This window comes from Micromys minutus (assembly GCF_963924665.1).
Source record: "Micromys minutus genome assembly, chromosome: 7".
Lineage (NCBI taxonomy): Eukaryota > Metazoa > Chordata > Mammalia > Rodentia > Muridae > Micromys > Micromys minutus.
The window spans coordinates 64,023,843-64,041,193 of NC_137976.1; the positions used below are offsets into that span (position 1 = coordinate 64,023,843).

At 41.8% G+C, this 17,351-nt stretch overlaps 1 protein-coding gene across 2 annotated transcripts in view; it reads left to right on the forward strand.

Moving 5' to 3' along the window:
• FGF12 (fibroblast growth factor 12) overlaps positions 1 to 17,351 on the forward strand; it is a gene marked incomplete at both ends in the record, with an annotated part of 359,536 nt that overhangs the window by 149,522 nt on the left and 192,663 nt on the right. The gene's annotated exons all lie outside the window — the stretch shown is intronic.

Genomic DNA, 17,351 nt, shown 5'->3' on the forward strand with positions numbered 1-17,351 from the left:
GTGTGTAATGTTAGACATATTGTGATAAACTACGTGTGGTAGGCACATGAGAGAAATTGAGCTTTAGAGAGAAAAGGCAGAAAGGTCAGGAGTTGAATGTTAATTCTGGCTGAATTAGAGCACTTTAGACAACATGAGACTTTTCCTCAAAGAGAAAGAAAAGAATCGGAGATGCTTAGTGTAAGCCCATTAAATATTCATCCAATCGTTTGTGCTTCAGTCAGACTGAAAATTTCTCACACTTCAGTAGGTAATTTAGGAAAACAGATATTTTGTAGTGCTATGACTCTTAAATTAACAATTACATTTGAGGCAAAATTCAAAATCCTCAAAATCCTAAAAGCACTAAGACATTCCTGTCTACCCATTTTGAATTTTCTTTGTATACTTAATATTGTATGCTACAAAATATGAATTACAATAAAGAAAGATCTTATTATGAAGAATCTCATTCCACTTTTCCCTCTGTTCTTGGCAAAGGAGTTGATTACTATATTGTGGTCTGCACTGTTAATTTGTACTTCTGTGAATGCATTCTCTAAGTGATTTAAGTTTTCAATTCGGGCGAGAAGAAAGAAGAGTCCATATTCCCTGAATCTGACTGTCATCTACTGCATCTGCGCTTCCGTGTCTGATCGAGGGCCACATTAACCAGAGTCAGGGAAGCACTTAGCTGTGACACATGTTAATTAGGAGGCTCACTTTTCACAAGAGGTGACTAGAAAGGACAATAGCGGCAGTATCTGCTGTCAACACCACCCAAAGGACATTTGATAATGGAAAACTGGACCATTTACATCACTTACCCTGGGAGCATTTTGGAAGAATAGGTGATAAGACTGAAACAGGTAAGGGAGTACTTTAAAATATTGTCTTCTGCATGAGACATGGCCATGGTAAACATGAACCCTCAGTATACATGACCACAAGACGCACACATCTATCTATCTATCTATCTATCTATCTATCTATCTATCTATCTATCTATCTATCTATCTGACTATCTATCTATCTATCTATCTATCTATCTGACTATCTATCTATCTATCTATCATCTATCTATCTATCTATCTCTCATCTATCTATCTATTCATCTATCATCTATCTATCCATCTATCTATCATCTATCTACCTACCTACTTACCTATCTATCTACACATATATTTACACACATATAATTTAAGCATACAATAAAAATATGTATCACCAGAATGCCTGATACATATGCACTGCACATATGGAAGATAACTGATTATGTGTTCTATCAAATGCTTATAGAAATGGTTTCAACTCACAAATTCATACCATTGTTTTTAAGTTAGTTGACCTATGGTGCATACATATTAATAAATTAATATAAAGACAATTTAAGAGTGTAAAATCTAAAGGTTACTATAAATTCATTTGGACATCAGTATAAAGGTTAACTTAAAATTTCAATATATTTCAGCCATTTCTTCAAGAAGAAATTTTGCTTTTCCTGATTATCAGGCATAATCATGACTCCCAATTTGACTTTATTTATTTAGAAATGAGCCATACATTGGGTTTTGAATAAGTGAGATTATTTGGTATATAGCAAATTAAAATAAAAAAATAAATAGCAAGTGATAGAGTGATAGTTATATAGATAGACAGACAAACAGACAGACATATAGGTAGCAAAATACCAGAGAAACAACAAGCGAAAATCAACCAGGAAGGTGCCACTGAGGTAACCACCTAAGGTTCTAGGGAGAGTAAGTTTCTGGCAGAGCAGAGCGTCACCTTGGATGGGGCTTCCAAGAGAAAGGGGAAAAAAGGTTGATCATGATACATTTTGGACAATGGAGATGTGGAAGTGGTAGGGGAGAGATATAGGTGTTTGCTATAACATACTATATGGGGTTAGGCATATATAGTGTAGCTATATGAAATTCTCAATAGTAAAAATAAAGTTAGAAATAAACTAAAAAAGAACAGATAGTAACAAATAATGAAAGACCTCCGAAGGGAGACCCTCACTCAAATCTCAGGAGAGGCGCGCACCCAGCGAGGCACCGAGACCAGACTTGCTGCAATCGCATGAGGAAGTTTATTGAAAGTGAAAGAGTGAGATCTCAGGCCAGCATGCTGGGGTCGAGACTCATACACCACGCAGGGGTAGAGGAGTTCGACCCCGGCCTGAACTTGTAACAGGCTTATAAAGGCAAAAATCACAAAGGAGGGGGAGGACAGGGAGAATGAGGAAATTCATAAGGGGAAGAATCATACATTTTTTATCAGTACACCCCCAGGCACACCTAGGGCGTTGGAACATTCCACAGAGGTCATCCGGACCTTCTGTGGTATTTTGGGAACTCAAATCTCAAGAAAGTGGGATTTCCTGGGTGGGATTTCCTGGGAGCGGCAGAGGAAATCCCTAGGGCAAGGAATCAGTGTCCTTTGACAACCTTTTACTCTTCATTCCCCCGTTTTTCTTTTTGTAAAAAGCTCTAATCTTAGAGCGATCCCTCAGCTTCTTGTAATATCTGGTATTGTTGTCTTAGGACCATTACCTGTACAGCACTCACCCTTTCTTTTATAAAAGTCACCAGTCTATTGAGGATGCATGGCCCAAAGGTTAGGATTAGCATTAAAATGAGTAAAGGCCCGACTAAAGCAGAGACTAGGGTAGAGAACCAGGGTGACCGGTTAAACCAATTTTCATACCATCCTTGGTATGTTTCTCTTTCTTTTTTTCTGTTTTCTAGTCTTTCTCTAAGCTTTGCCATAGAATCTCTTATGACACCGGAATGATCTACGTAAAAGCAACATTCTTCTTTTAGGGCAGCACAGAGCCCTCCTTCCTTTAGAAAAAGCAGATCTAATCCCCTCCTGTTCTGTAGCACTACCTCTGATAATGAAGTCAATGACTCTTCTAGTTTGGTTATGGACTGTTCTAATGCTCCCAGGTCCGCATCCATAGCTGCTCTGAGTTCATTATAGTAGTAAGGTTGTTGGATGAGGGCAGCTGCTCTTGTTCCAATTCCTGCTGCCACTCCAAGTCCTAACAAGACAGCTAAGGTCAAAGTAGCGGCGGTTTAAAACAACAAATGCACTATCAAGCAGATTGAACAGGCGGTCCTCAGTTCTCATAGGGAGATAGGAGGGTGTGGTCACAAGGGGATACGAGTCCTCCTTTGGTGACAGAGTGAGACAAGGAGGTCTCTCAGGCCTGGGTGCAGGGTTATCAAGCACCGAATTGGGGCCTACGGGCCATGTGGGCGGACTCTCTATCTTTATCTTAATAACAAAAATGAATCTAGGGTCCCCTCTGCCAGTATAGACTCTCCATCCCCAACAGTTTCCTCTTACCCACTGACGATCTTGTTTTCCCTATGGGGTGAAGCTGATATTTAGAGGGTTACAATAACTGTCTTTGCACGGTCCCTGAGGGCTAGCGGAGCTTTCAGAGGCACACCCAGTCCTATAAGCCAGGTATTTGGATGGATCTCTTTCCCCTTTCTCTAGCTCCCCTGGCCTATGACCCTTTTTAACTATAATTAGATCCCAAGTGGAGGAAGGGTTCCAGTAGGCTTCTCCCGTGGTCTCACATCCCCATTTACTACAAAAATAGTCTGAGGCCCCTCTCTTCATTTCCCTGGTGTGTCCCTGTCCGGGGCAGACATAGAAGTCTGCTGCCTGAAGGTTGGCTCGGTAAAACTGTCCTGAACACCCCAATGTGATCCCTATGCCATGAGGGACACACTGTTCTTCTGGGGGTGGCTTTTCTAAATTGGTATAACTGGAAAGATCCCAGGCCATAGAACCGGCTGCTAACTTACAGACATCGGGTGCAAGATCAGGCCACCAAGTCCAAGGGGGGTGCACTGCGGTAGTTGACCACACGACGTCGCCCACTTCATTAAGCACTTCCCAGGTTAATTTTTGAAGGGAATGAGGGTTATTACCCAAGGTTGGGGCTACGACGAAGGCACAGCTTAAGAGAATTGTCACCAGCAGCCACTGTACCCAAGCAGCAATCCTGTTGACCTTGACTGCCAAGGGGGTAGTCAACAGCACCAGGTAGTGTCCCTTCCACCGGGGCTCAAGCATGCCAGCGCGATGTCGTCTGACCAGGACTGAGTCTCCGACCTGGAACCTGTGGGGCACTGCGGTGGTTCCTGGAGTGTAGGCTTCTTTTATTCGACTCCAGATCTGTGTTTTAATAACTTCTAAGGCCTTTAAGTGGGCAAATAGAGCAGAGGAGGAGGGGGAGTTAGTGCCAGGATCCAATATCCCGCATGACTCCGTTAAGGGGGGCAGTCCCCCATGTAGGATTTCATAAGGGGTAAGGCCGAAACGCCCCGGCGAGTTTCGGACTCTAAGAAGCGCAAAGGGGAGGAGGGTCACCCAGTCTTTACCGCCGGTCTCAATAGCTAATTTAGTAAGGGTCTCTTTTAGAGTTCTATTCATTCTTTCCACCTGTCCTGAGCTCTGGGGTCTGTAAGCACAATGTAATTTCCAATTAGTCCCCAATAAACAAGCTAATATCTAACTTACCTGGGCAACACAGATGGCCCATTGTCTGATCAAATTACCTTAGGGGTGCCAAACCTAGGGAAGATCTCTTCTGGAATCTTCTTAGCTATGACCGCTGCTGCCATTTCTCTCTTTGTGGGGAGGCTTTTACCCACCCAGAAAATGTATCTATAAAGACTAATAGATACTTATATATCTATATCTTCTTGGCTCAGTTCTGTAAAATCCACTTCTCAGTAAACCTCAGGTCTATCTTCTCTCCTCCCAGCCTTCTACATACATTTGCTTTCTAACATGGCACACAGTTATCTAGTCAAATCTGGCACAAAAGAATTTGACCTCAAGACAGTCTTTACAAGTTTGTCTACCTCTAGATGAGTCCATTGATGCATTTTCTTCAAGTCCAGTGCTGTACACCAGGTCCTGGATAGGGCAATGAGCTCAACAGGTTATAGGGGTTAAGTACTGTGAGGTGGAGTTCTGCCACCAATTTGTTTACCTCCCAGAGATCTTGAACTGTCCAGCAGTCGTTGGTTCCATGTTTCCGCATCAGTAGGAGAGGCACACCTCAGGATGATGGACACATACGAAGTTGTTGGAGTAACTGAATGATGAGTGTCTTGATCCCGTCTCATGCCTCCTTTGATATGGGGTACTAACGCACCACTAGCCTGTACTTTCAGCTCCATATGGGCAGGGGCTGGTTCTTAGCCTTCCTCATTCCTGCAGTCTCCGCCCAGGCCTGTGGATATGCCTGCAGCCACCAGTCCGTCTGATCTGAGGCAGGCTGTTTAGAGTTGGTACTTGTCCTCCAACTGGATGGTTAGAACCTGCACAGGCTCCCCTTCTGGACCTCTAACCTGTGGTCCACCAGAGTGGAAGTGAATCTGTGCCCCATCTTAGTCAGGAGGTCTCTCCCCAACAGGGTGCAGGGACAGTCTGGCATTACAATGAATAAGTGGGATACCCGGCCCACTCCGAGATCCACAGATCTTCGGGTAGTCCATAAATATTTAAAACTTTGGAGCCACATGTCCGGGGCTTCTGTTGCTGGTGTCCCCTTTTTTCTTGTTGGGGCAATTTTTGTCTCAGTGGCCTTCTTCTTTATAGTAAGCACATTGACCTTTGTCAAGAGGCTCTTTCCTAGTGCCAGACTTGATTCCTAACTCCCTGGCCCTTCACTACTGTGGCCAAAATCCTACAAATTCCTTTTTTGTCTACTACCCTCCAGTCCTCTCTTTCCTCTGCCTTCTGCTTCTCTCTTTCTCGCTTCTCTTCCTCAGTCTCCTCCTTATGAAACACTTTCTCTGATTCCTTCACCAAATCCTGCAAGGTATAGTTTTGGAACCCTTCTAGCCATTGTAACTTTCTCTTAATATCTGATGCTGACTGCTGTATAAAGGCCATAGCCACCTCTGCCTGCTGACCCTCAGAGGTTGCGTCAAGGTATAACCCCTGTCAAGAAACACAGACGGCGGTTCAACAGGTCCCTGAAGAACCTCTCTTACCTTAGCCAAATTCGTGGGTCGCCTTGCGGCTCCCTTGAGACCTGCCATTAGAGCCCGGCGGTAGACCTTGAGACGCTCCTTACCTTCTGCAGAGTTGTAATCCTAGTCAGGGCGGATCAAGGGAAAAACTGCATCTATAAGATTAGGGAGATTGGTGGGGGTCCCATCTGGTCCTGGAACATTTTTTCTAGCTTCCAGGAGGATCCTCTCCCTCTCTTCCGTAGTAAAGAGGACCTGCAAAAGCTGCTGGTAGTTGTCCCAAGTGGGCTGATGAGAAAACATCAGGGACTCAAGGAGTCCCGTCAGGCCCGAGGGGTCCTCTGAAAAAGAGGGGTGGTTAGTTTTCCAGTTATACATATCGGCTGATGAAAACGGCCAATACTGTAGCGGGACTAGTTCTCCCGGAGCTGGGGCGGGTCCATAAGCCTGTAATGGTAGGGCAATAGCAGAGCCAAGCCCCGCGCCATCTCGCCCTGGGCTTCGAACCCGGGGGCTTCGGGTCCCGGCCGCTGGTCCTGTTTCAGAGGCCGTCTGGGAGTCAGTGGGAGTCGGCGCCTGTGGGGGACTTGCATGAGAAGCCGGTTGAGGGTATGGGGGTGGAGGGTTGTCGAGGAGAAGAAAACCATCATCAATTTCAGGATAGATCTGCGTGGGGGCCGATGGAGCAGGTGCCAGCTTGTTCGAGGCCACGGCCACCGTTGCCGTTTCTGCCCCCGCTGTCCAGGGTCTCACCCAGGATGTCGGGTTTTGGACCAGGTCCTCCCACAGGATGATGTATGGAACCTGATCGGGGTGTCCCCCTGAAGCCTGAAAAACAATTCGCTTAACAGCAGAAATAAGAGATAGATTAAAAGTTCCCTCCGAAGGCCATCCTACGCCAAAACTCGGCCATTCGGAGGAGCAGAAAGTTTGCCACGGTCCTTTCCTGACTTCAACAGAAAGATTATGGGCCCTTGTCTTAACGTCCGTCCAATGGTTCAAAGTCAGTGTTAGTGGGGTTGTCACAGTCTGGCCCATTTCTAGTTCTGACACACACACACAAAACACTCACAGATACTACAAAACAGAGAGACAAAGTCAGTCGCCGACCTCGAGTCGACCTGAAATCCCGAAAAGAGCCAGATGGCCCACAATTGGCCCTCTGACACAGATCGTCAAGGAGAAAAACTGATCTCCCGACTTTTCCCGTGGGGGTCCACCAGGCGTCCCTGGTCCTCCCCCTGTCCTCCTGGGACGTCTCCCAGGGCGAGCAAACGGTGGACCCTGGACACGTCTATCCCCGTCCACTCCACTCCTCCCTTGGAAGAGCAGACTCGGTTAGAGCATTTGCGAATACCGAACTGCGATCGCACCAGACCTCTGAACAAATCACAAACACAGAATCACAATCTGGACAATCCATAAACACAGAATCACAATCTGGACAATCCACAAACACAGAGTCACAACAGGACAACAAAGAAAGAAAGGAAAGAAAATCCTTACCTCCAAGTAGGTCTAGGGCCCCTGGGTGGTCGCGCAAATCCCGGACGAGCCCCCAAATGAAAGACCTCCGAAGGGAGACCCTCACTCAAATCTCAGGAGAGGCGCGCACCCAGCGAGGCACCGAGACCAGACTTGCTGCAATCGCATGAGGAAGTTTATTGAAAGTGAAAGAGTGAGATCTCAGGCCAGCATGCTGGGGTCGAGACTCATACACCACGCAGGGGTAGAGGAGTTCGACCCCGGCCTGAACTTGTAACAGGCTTATAAAGGCAAAAATCACAAAGGAGGGGGAGGACAGGGAGAATGAGGAAATTCATAAGGGGAAGAATCATACATTTTTTATCAGTACACCCCCAGGCACACCTAGGGCGTTGGAACATTCCACAGAGGTCATCCGGACCTTCTGTGGTATTTTGGGAACTCAAATCTCAAGAAAGTGGGATTTCCTGGGTGGGATTTCCTGGGAGCGGCAGAGGAAATCCCTAGGGCAAGGAATCAGTGTCCTTTGACAACCTTTTACTCTTCAATAACAACACATAGACATAACAACATCGAATCTAGAGTCACAATATCTCACAGGCTTTGGGATGTTCAGACAGTCAACTTGGCTTCTTGATTGGGTTTTTCATTCCTTGATGAATTGTCCAAGACTGACCCCCAGTTTGCCTTAGTCTCTGTAGGACCCTTGACAACATGAGACTAAATTATATCAACATCAGTTGGAGATGGTTCACCTTCTAACAATTCTCAAGGACATGATGCTCACACTGCTAGATTGTCATGTTTGTTCTCTTCCCCCTCACCCAGTTGAGAGAGTGTAGCCCATTCTGCCATTGGGACCTTGGAGACACTTTGAGACAAACATGCTTGGGCTCTGAAACTGAGGAACAATTTCACTTCCAGAGCCAGCTTCTCAGAACGTGAAAGCTTAGTAACATACTGTATATTACACTTACCTTTACAAAGATAGCTGTTTCTCTGTTTAACTGTATGCTTGAACCACTTTTCATATTGTTTGACATGTCTTAAGCTTTTAAAAAGTGAGAACGTTGTTGTATACATTTTACATTCTGTTGTCAATTTTATTATAGTTATGAATCTTTTATAGGTAATATATTTTACCTAAGCCACATGTGTATTAAAGGTGCTCCATAATGCTAAGATGTGCATCTTGCCTTATACACCTGAGTCTTTGTGAGTTATTTCTGATATAAAATACTTTACTTTAGCACCCACTTTACTCCTAATTTTAGGTTCCAGGGTTATGTAGCATGTATGTTGACATTTAATCATTTTTTATCTTATATTCCAAAAACATACTCATTTATTTATTTACAGTTATCTGTTAGGCATAGTAGACATTCACTGGGAACTGGATGGATGGATGGATTGGTGGATGAATGTGTGAGCAGTTGGGTGGATGGGTAGGTGACTGGGTACATGGCTTGAATAAATGGATGGATGGATGGTTGATGGTCTCCTTGTAAACAGGTTTTCCAGTGGTTGGCTGAATACTTCTCCCACCAAGGTTTACCTTGTATTTCTTTAAAATTATATTCCATTTTTAATGTATGAGGGTTTTGCCTACATGTATGTCTGTGTTCTAGATACATGCACTTTCCCCAGAAGCCAGATGAGGTTGGTGAATCCCCAGGACTGAAGTTACAGATAGCTGGGTCCTACGGGTGGAATCCATGTCTTCTGGGGAAGGAATACAGGTCTTCTGGGAGAGCAGCTAGTTTCCCTAACCACAGAGCCATTGGTCCAGCTTTACTTTTGTTTTTTTAAAAAAATAATTGCAGACTTATGAAATTTAAGGTAGCTTAGCATGCACCTTTGTACTCATTGAGCTTTCTCTAATAGCAAAGTTTCATACAACATCAGAGTAATTATCAAACTCAGAAAACTGTTTACTGGCTTACAATGTTTACATAGATTTCACCTTTCCAAATAATGCACTTTCTCCTGACCTTCTCCTTCCATTTATTTTAATAAAATAAAGCATCAAATGAAATAATAATTTTATATATTTTCCATAAGTAGAGATTAAGGCTAAACAGTACCTGAGAGATAATTAAATTCCACTCATGGTTATTAATAAAAAAAAAAGATAAGTTCTTAAGTTAACACATCTTTTCTTTCTTCACTCTGTGTGGGTGGGGAGTACAGCCAGTTGATTGTCTGAAAAATAAAAAATCTTGTTACTATTAGCATCCACCAGAAATGTTTTGTTTGGTTCATAGAAATCATTAGGTCCAAACCAACTTTACCCACACATCCTCAGAGAACTGATAGACACCTGCTCTTTTGTTCATGGAGAAAAGACTAATTATGTGTAATTGAGTACAAAGCAAATGGTTTTTTCCCCCCTGCAGTAGCAGATAAGAATTGTCACCAATGTAATGATAACAGAATGCAGGGCCGTGTTGGCTCACTGCTCCAAAAAGAGAAAGAGAGAGAGAGAGAGAGAGAGAGAGAGAGAGAGAGAGAGAGAGAGAGAGAGAGAGAGAGAGAGAGATGCAGCTTGGTTGGTATTAATAGAAATATTTTACATAGAATTTAAAAATCCATTATTTTGTTCTATAAATTACCATAGTAGATGAATTTAAAGAGGTTAAATGCTGGAAAGAAAATAATGATGATATTGTAACCAGATTGTTCTCATTTTGCTGAAAAACAAGCGAAGTGCCCTCTGACTGTGGAGTGGGCAGCATGCTAAGTTGGTGCCATTGTCAGGCTGGTGAGTGGGACCCAAGCTCTACCCACCTGGAAAGCCCTTTGGTGTGGCAGGGAGAAGCAAGAGAGCTGGAAATAGTCTTGGAGCAAGGCTTCTGGGATACCCTGCAGCCCATCATTTCCAGCATTATTATGAGAAAGAAAAACAAGTGTGGGGGACAAAATTAAAAAGGCACAGGAACATTTGCAGCGAAGAAACTTCCAAAATGTGCCAGAAATAGCAGAACTAGCCCTGTATGTAGAGGGCCTTGCTGCATGGTTGCAGGTGGGATGTGAACTATTGCATGGGCACAATCATGCAAAGCCCCTGGATAGGTCATTGGAGATAAAAAAACCCACTCAGGACTCATGTCTGAGCACAGACAAAACAAGATTGTGGTAGAAATGAGAGAATCACCCCTTTTCAGTTCTAGCTGGTGAGTGTCACTACTTTTTTTTTTTTTTTTTTTAATCAAGCAAAGCCTTCTAGGTAGGACTTATTAAGATAACAATAGACCCACTCTCACTCCCCCTTCCCCCACTTTAGAGCATCCAGGTTGAGGGAAATTCAGTTCTTTGAGCCCTTTCCAAATCACTTACCACAGATAACCTCCAGTCTGTCTTTTTTTTTTCCATCTTCTTGGTCAGACTTGGAAGTTCTGCCATGGTGCAAATCTGTGGTCTCTCTAGAGACATTAAACTCAACATGGATGCATTTCTGATATTCCTTGAAGGCAAGGCATTGACACCATCTAAGAGATGTTCTTTGTAGCCCATCCTCCTCAGACTGGCCACAATCTTGGTATTTTTTTTTTCTTCTGCTATGTTTTCTCTGGCTGTTTCTCACTTGCTTTTCTGTTCCCTCACTACTTCATTATCTTTTAAAATTCAGAATGTGTATTTGACTTATACTTTTTCATATTAGTACAAATTCCATTTGAATGGTCTAGAAACCTATTTTGCAGGCTAAAGAATTAACTCAACTTGGTGGGTGGGGATGGCACACACTTTAATCTCAGTACTTGGGAGGCAGAGGCAGGTAGATCTTTGTGAGTTTGAAAGCAGCCTGGTCTACAGAGCTACTTCCAGGACTGCCAGGGCCACACAGAGAGATCCTGTCTCATAGAAAACAGAACAAAATTGGCTAAGTGGGTAAAGCATTTGCTGCAGAAGCCTGAGGATCTGCTTTCATCCTCAGAACCTGTTTACCAGCGGGAAGTAACTGCATCTGTACACATCAGTAATGCTGAGAAAAGTAACAGCATCTGCACACATTGATAATACTGGGAGCTACATACTGAGGCCTCAACACAAAAATGTGTGTGTGTGTGTGTGTGTGTGTGTATGTGTGTGTGTGTTTCTATGTGTTATGGGCACTTTTAAAATATATGCACATTACTTTTTGTTATGAATTATGTTAGCTATTTCCTTATATGCTGTATAAACCTTGTGTTATGTCTGTGTTACATCTCTCCATACTATCCTGTGAAACTGACCTTTAGCATTTGTAGTTTATATAAGTTCATCTAGATAGTGTCATCTTTGTTACCTGTTAGTCACGATGATTTTGCTCATTTTTGCTGTCTTTGATCTTTTCTGAATTTCCTATTCTACTTTCTACTTGCTTGTATTCTTTTTTCTTCCTTTTTTCTCTTCCTTTTTTTTTTTTACCTACTGGTTCCTGCTAAGCTCAGTGACACAGGCCTATACTAGGCAGGATGAAGCAGAAGAATTCTAAGGCCTGTCTGAGCTACGAAGTTTAAGATCAACCTGGGCAACTTAGTGAAACCATATTTACAAACATGAAATCAGAGAGCTGAAGGAGAGAAAGATCTTAGAGCAGTTGATTAGCACGTTGGAGGCCTTGGGTTTAGTCCCCAGTAACATACACACACACAAATACACATGCATGAATACACACGCATGCATATACACATGCATAGACACATGCATACAAACTAACACAAACATGCATTCACACATGTATACAAACTCACACAGACGTTCATACACACGAATACATACTCACATGTATACAAACACACATGTACATACACATAAACATGCATACATACATGCATACAAACACATACACACATGCATACATACAGATGCATAAATTCTCTCTCTTTCTCACTCACACACATACATGCCACACACACATACACACTAACACATTCACACGCATGATCCCTATTCATTACTAGGCTAAAAAATCACTTATTTAGTTTGCTTTAATAATGCATATTTTAGTTTTTTTCTTTTTTATAACTAACATATAATTAATTTTCATCTCTTAATTCTGTTTTTAATATTTTATATCCCTGTCAGTCATAAATGCAATTACAGTTTTTAGATCTTATAAAATTTTAACTTCATTATGATAATTTTAGTGTAAGGAAACATATTTCAGAATGGCCTATATCTGATTTTTTAGAAATCTAATTGTAAATGTAAAATGTTAGTCATGGTTATGTTTTCTACACAAGACCAAGCATATGATGTTTTGATACCGCCAGTCACAAGCATATAGACATAGTGAAAGCCTGCAGGGGCTCATCCTGCTCAACTATGAACAGAAACACAAACCAAATGGTTGCTCAGGGGAAAATTGTCAAGGGAATCTTGTGTATCTAGTTATAAGGATATGCTGATGCCTCCAAAGCCATGAACGCTTTCGCTCTCTCCAATGATGGGCCTTGTTTGCCCAGACCTTCCTTATTCACCTGGTGGAGCACATTTGCTACAGTTCTTGACAGAGAAAAGCTACATTACATCTAATTGTGTTTTTAAAAGCCATCTGTCTTTGAGGACTCTTTTTTTTTTTTTTTTTTTTTGTGTAATTGTACCTTAGGGTAAGTTGGAAGAGAAATAAGTGGTGCATTAGCCTTGCGGGTCTTCCCAGCAAAGCTTGTATCCCACTGAGGGGCACTATGGCACATGTAGGGCTGTCACTCTTCTGGGGCTGTTTCTTCTTTGTAGCAAAAAAAAAAAAAAAAAAAAAATCAGCCTTGACTCTTAGCTTGTGAATTCATGTATTTCATTAGATTGTTTATTTTTAGAAAGGAAAGAACTCTGCAATCTGATTTGGAGATTAAGAGGCTAGTTCTGGTGTTTATAAAGATGTGTATTTTTGTTGTTAATGACATTACCTCAATATAATATTATAATAAAGTTAGAACAAGAACCATGTATTCCCTTGAATAGTTTATCTCCTTACAAATATTCTACTTATTCCCTTGGCTCCTTTAACCAGGGTATTTCACCTTATTTTTGATAGAACAATTTTTTTTTTTTTTTTTTTTTTTTGGATGGGGAAACTCTGCCCAAACCAAAAAAAAAAAAAAAAAAAAAAAAAACTGTTTGTTCATAAAAGCAAAACATGAACCAGTGAAATTCTACTCTTGTTTATAAGTGTATTAGTAGGTGGGATATACTGAATTAGAATCTTTTAAAAACTATTTAACCAACCGGATCCCTAAAATCTTGTGAGGACTGAGTTGTCTTTAGTCTTTACATAGCTCCATGAGGTAACTGTTGTTTAGCTTTGGGTTAGTCACATAAACTCTCTCCCATTTCTAAGAGCTCAGTTGTACCACTTTAAAGTGGCAAATAATCTCATAAAGTCTTGATGCTAATTTCTTTCCTTTTAGTGCATAAATAAATGTGTGTTAAGTAATTTTTTACATTCCCCCCTTTTCCTGAGAAGTAGTCTGTGAGTAGATATTAAGTCATCAATTTTCAAATCATTGCGTTGTATTATCAAGATGTGTGTCAAGACCCCTGCATATCATAAAGCTGAAATTTACACCCAGAATCTGAGGCTTAACATGACTGTGTGCACCCGGAGTCAGTTATTTAACTTTTCTATGTGTTTAGTTGTTCTATGTGTTTAGTCTAGTGTTGATTAAATGACAATATACTAACATTTAGATCTCAGAGATTTTGCATCAGTTAAATGACAATTGAAAAGTGTTTCATACAGTACCTAAAATAGAGTGGTTCTTTTTAAAAATTTATTATTTTATTTATTTACATTTCAAATGCTATCCCTCTTCCCAGTTTCCCTTCCAGAAGCCCCTATTTCCTCCTCTTTCCCCCTGCCTCTATTAGAGTGCTCCCCCACCTGCCCAACCACTCCTGCCTCAGCAGCCTAGTGTTCTATCCTGGCTCATTAAGCTTCCACAGGACCAAGGGGCTCCCTTCAAAGTAATGCTAGATAAGGCAATCTTCTGCTATATATCCAGTTGGAGCCATGGGTACCCCCAGTGTAGTCTTTGGTTGGTGGTTTAGTCCCTGGGAGCTTTGGGGGTTCTGGTTGGTTAATACTGGTTAATATTGTTGTTCTTCCTATAAGGTTTTAAACCCCTTGCTGCCATTTCTATTATCCCATTGATCACCAGGGCTGATTCAGCTGATCCGGCTAGCTAGATGGGTGTCCTCTTTCTCTGCCACTGCTCCATCTGTGTCCCTCAAAAGCTGCTTATTGTTTTAAGAGGAAGACCTATCCCCGAACAGATGAAGACCCATCTTAGGTCAATGGTATACGAGTAGAAACTCCAATTTCTCAAGAACACAGTGGTTCTTAATAAGGCAATCTATTATTGTGATCTTGTTATTAGAGCTAGAGAGTCCATTTTGTTTGATTGTTTTGGGAGTGACTGAAAGCAGTTCATAGACAGTGGCTATTTAGCAGAAGTATAATTCTTCATAGTGGCTGTTGTTATATAAAACAGTTTGAAGTGTTTACACAGGAGGGTATGGAATAATACTCTAAGAGTTCAGAAAATTTGGATCAGCAGCATCGTGTGGGGACTTTGTAGAAAGACATATCTTCCAGCTTAACAATAGACAGATATGTAATCAAACATAATTTGGAGAAATAGCAAAGAACTTAATAGTGTGAGAAAAACTATGTACTTCGTAGTATTTTTGATATTGAGTTTTTACACACTATTCCTGTTTTCTTGGAAAATCATTAATCTTATTTACCTTGTAGGATGGTTAGTAATATCTACTTGAAAGGATCTAGAATTACCCAGGAGATGGGCCTCTGGCCATGTACCTGGGAAATTATCTTGATTATGTTAATTGAGGTAAGAGGACCCATCCACTGTGGGTGGCACCATTCCCCTTGCTGAGCTCTTAGTCTGTAAATAGAAGAAGGAAACTGAGTAGCACCTTGTGTTTAGCTCTCACTGCCGCCTGATTATGCATATGATATGACCAGCTTCTTTAAACTTGGGCTGCTTTGATTTTCCTGTTATGATAGACCCCTAAGCTGGGCATCAGAATAAGCTGTGTCTTCCTTAAATTGCTTTTGTCAAGGTGTTTGGTCACAGTAACATTAAAGTAATGAAAGCACCGGATGAGTTATCCTAATCACAGCTGAATGTCTCAGCCCTTACACTCTGTCTGTGGTAGGCTGCCTCTATGCATTCTCAGCTACTGCTCCCTGTCACAAAATCCTTAATTCACTGTCCTGCCAGCAAGCCCTATGCATCTACTTTTAGCTGCACAGATCTAATTATGCTCAATGGCTAGCTGCAGCTGCGTTTTCATGTTCGAGTCCTACTTCCTTATTTGTTCTTCTAGCAACCAAGTGTGTTCCAAGATCTCAGACCTCAGGGACACATGTGTTTGCTTTTATTGACTTACGTCAAGTGGAAACAGTTGAAAGGAACAGATTTCAGCCAAGGACACATTTACTTTTCCTTATTCCCCCCTTTTATCTGCTTGAGTCCTGAAGACCTTCAAGTCCAGAATTGCTGTGACTTGCCTTCAGAGTTTGTAAAAATAATGGAGTCCAAACAATAAGGAACCACGTTCACATGCTCTGAATCATCCATTGAAGGACATGGTGCCTTGAACCTGGGGTCAGATCACTTGGCTTTTCCCCTGCTGAACCATTCACATTCCCTTCTCTAAAAAATGATGTGTTTTGTAAAAGACATACTTGAAAACAGAAACTCTTTAAGTTTGTAAGTTGACAATGACTATTTTTAACTTTTGAAAGAGTGTAAGAAAATAAACAAACAAACAAAACCCCCCAAAAAAACAAACAAAAAAAACAAAACAAACAAACAAACAAAAAAAAAAAAAACAAAGACCTAAGACACAGCAGCACAGTAGGCTTTGTACTGAACTTAAAAACAGTGACCCAATGAAGGTGCTAAAGAAAGGACTGAAGGAGCTGAAAGGGGTTGCAAGATCATGGAAAGAACAACATTATCAACCAAACAAACCCTCCACAACTCCCATGGACTAAAATACCAACCATTGAGCAAGCATTGAGAGACCTATTGATCTAGTTGCATATGCAGCAGAAGATAGCAGTGTCTGGCACCAATGTGAGAAGAAGCCTTTGGTTCCAGGGAGGGCACATTTTCCTAATGCAGAGGAATGCCAAGACAATGGGGTGCAAAGGGTGATTAGGAGGGAGTTCAACTTTGTGAAGACAAGTGGAGGAGGAGGGAGGTGGGAGGGGGCGGGGGGGGGGGGGGGATAACATTTCAAATGTAAATACAGAGAATCTAATGATAAAAAAAAAGAACTGTGACAGTGGCAGCATTCCTTTGTGCCTTAAACCTTGTACAGAGCTAAAGCAAGCACCTTTTCTCCTTGACTTGCCCAGTTGTTTCCTAGTTAATCTTTTTCCAAAGGTTCTTGCCCCACCCTTCTTCCTTGGTCAGAAACTGAGACAAACTCACTGCTCTGTTCAACATTTTCCCCCCACAGCACTAAGGAGAAAGCAGAAGTTTGATTGGTAAGATTTCATAGAAGCCAACCTCCTGCCATAGGGCTTCTTCCTACTGTTCCCTGCCTTCTTAAAGTTGACCTCATTGTTCCTAAAACACATTAGCTCTGTCCCACATCAGGGCACTAGAATCAGCAATGTTCCATGTTCAATCTCTGTGATTAATAGTCTCTTAGATATCTGATATTTTTGCCCATTCTTTAGTACTATTTATTTAATAAGCCAACTTTACTGTTTCCTGGAACTAGTAAGGCATTTCCATATAGATGACACATTTTTTTTCCAGTCCATACTATGAGTAGAAATTTGATATCAATGCCACCCCCCCAACCTAGTTCCTTTTAGTGTTATGACATTACTGTTGCCCTTTTGTTTTTGCAATT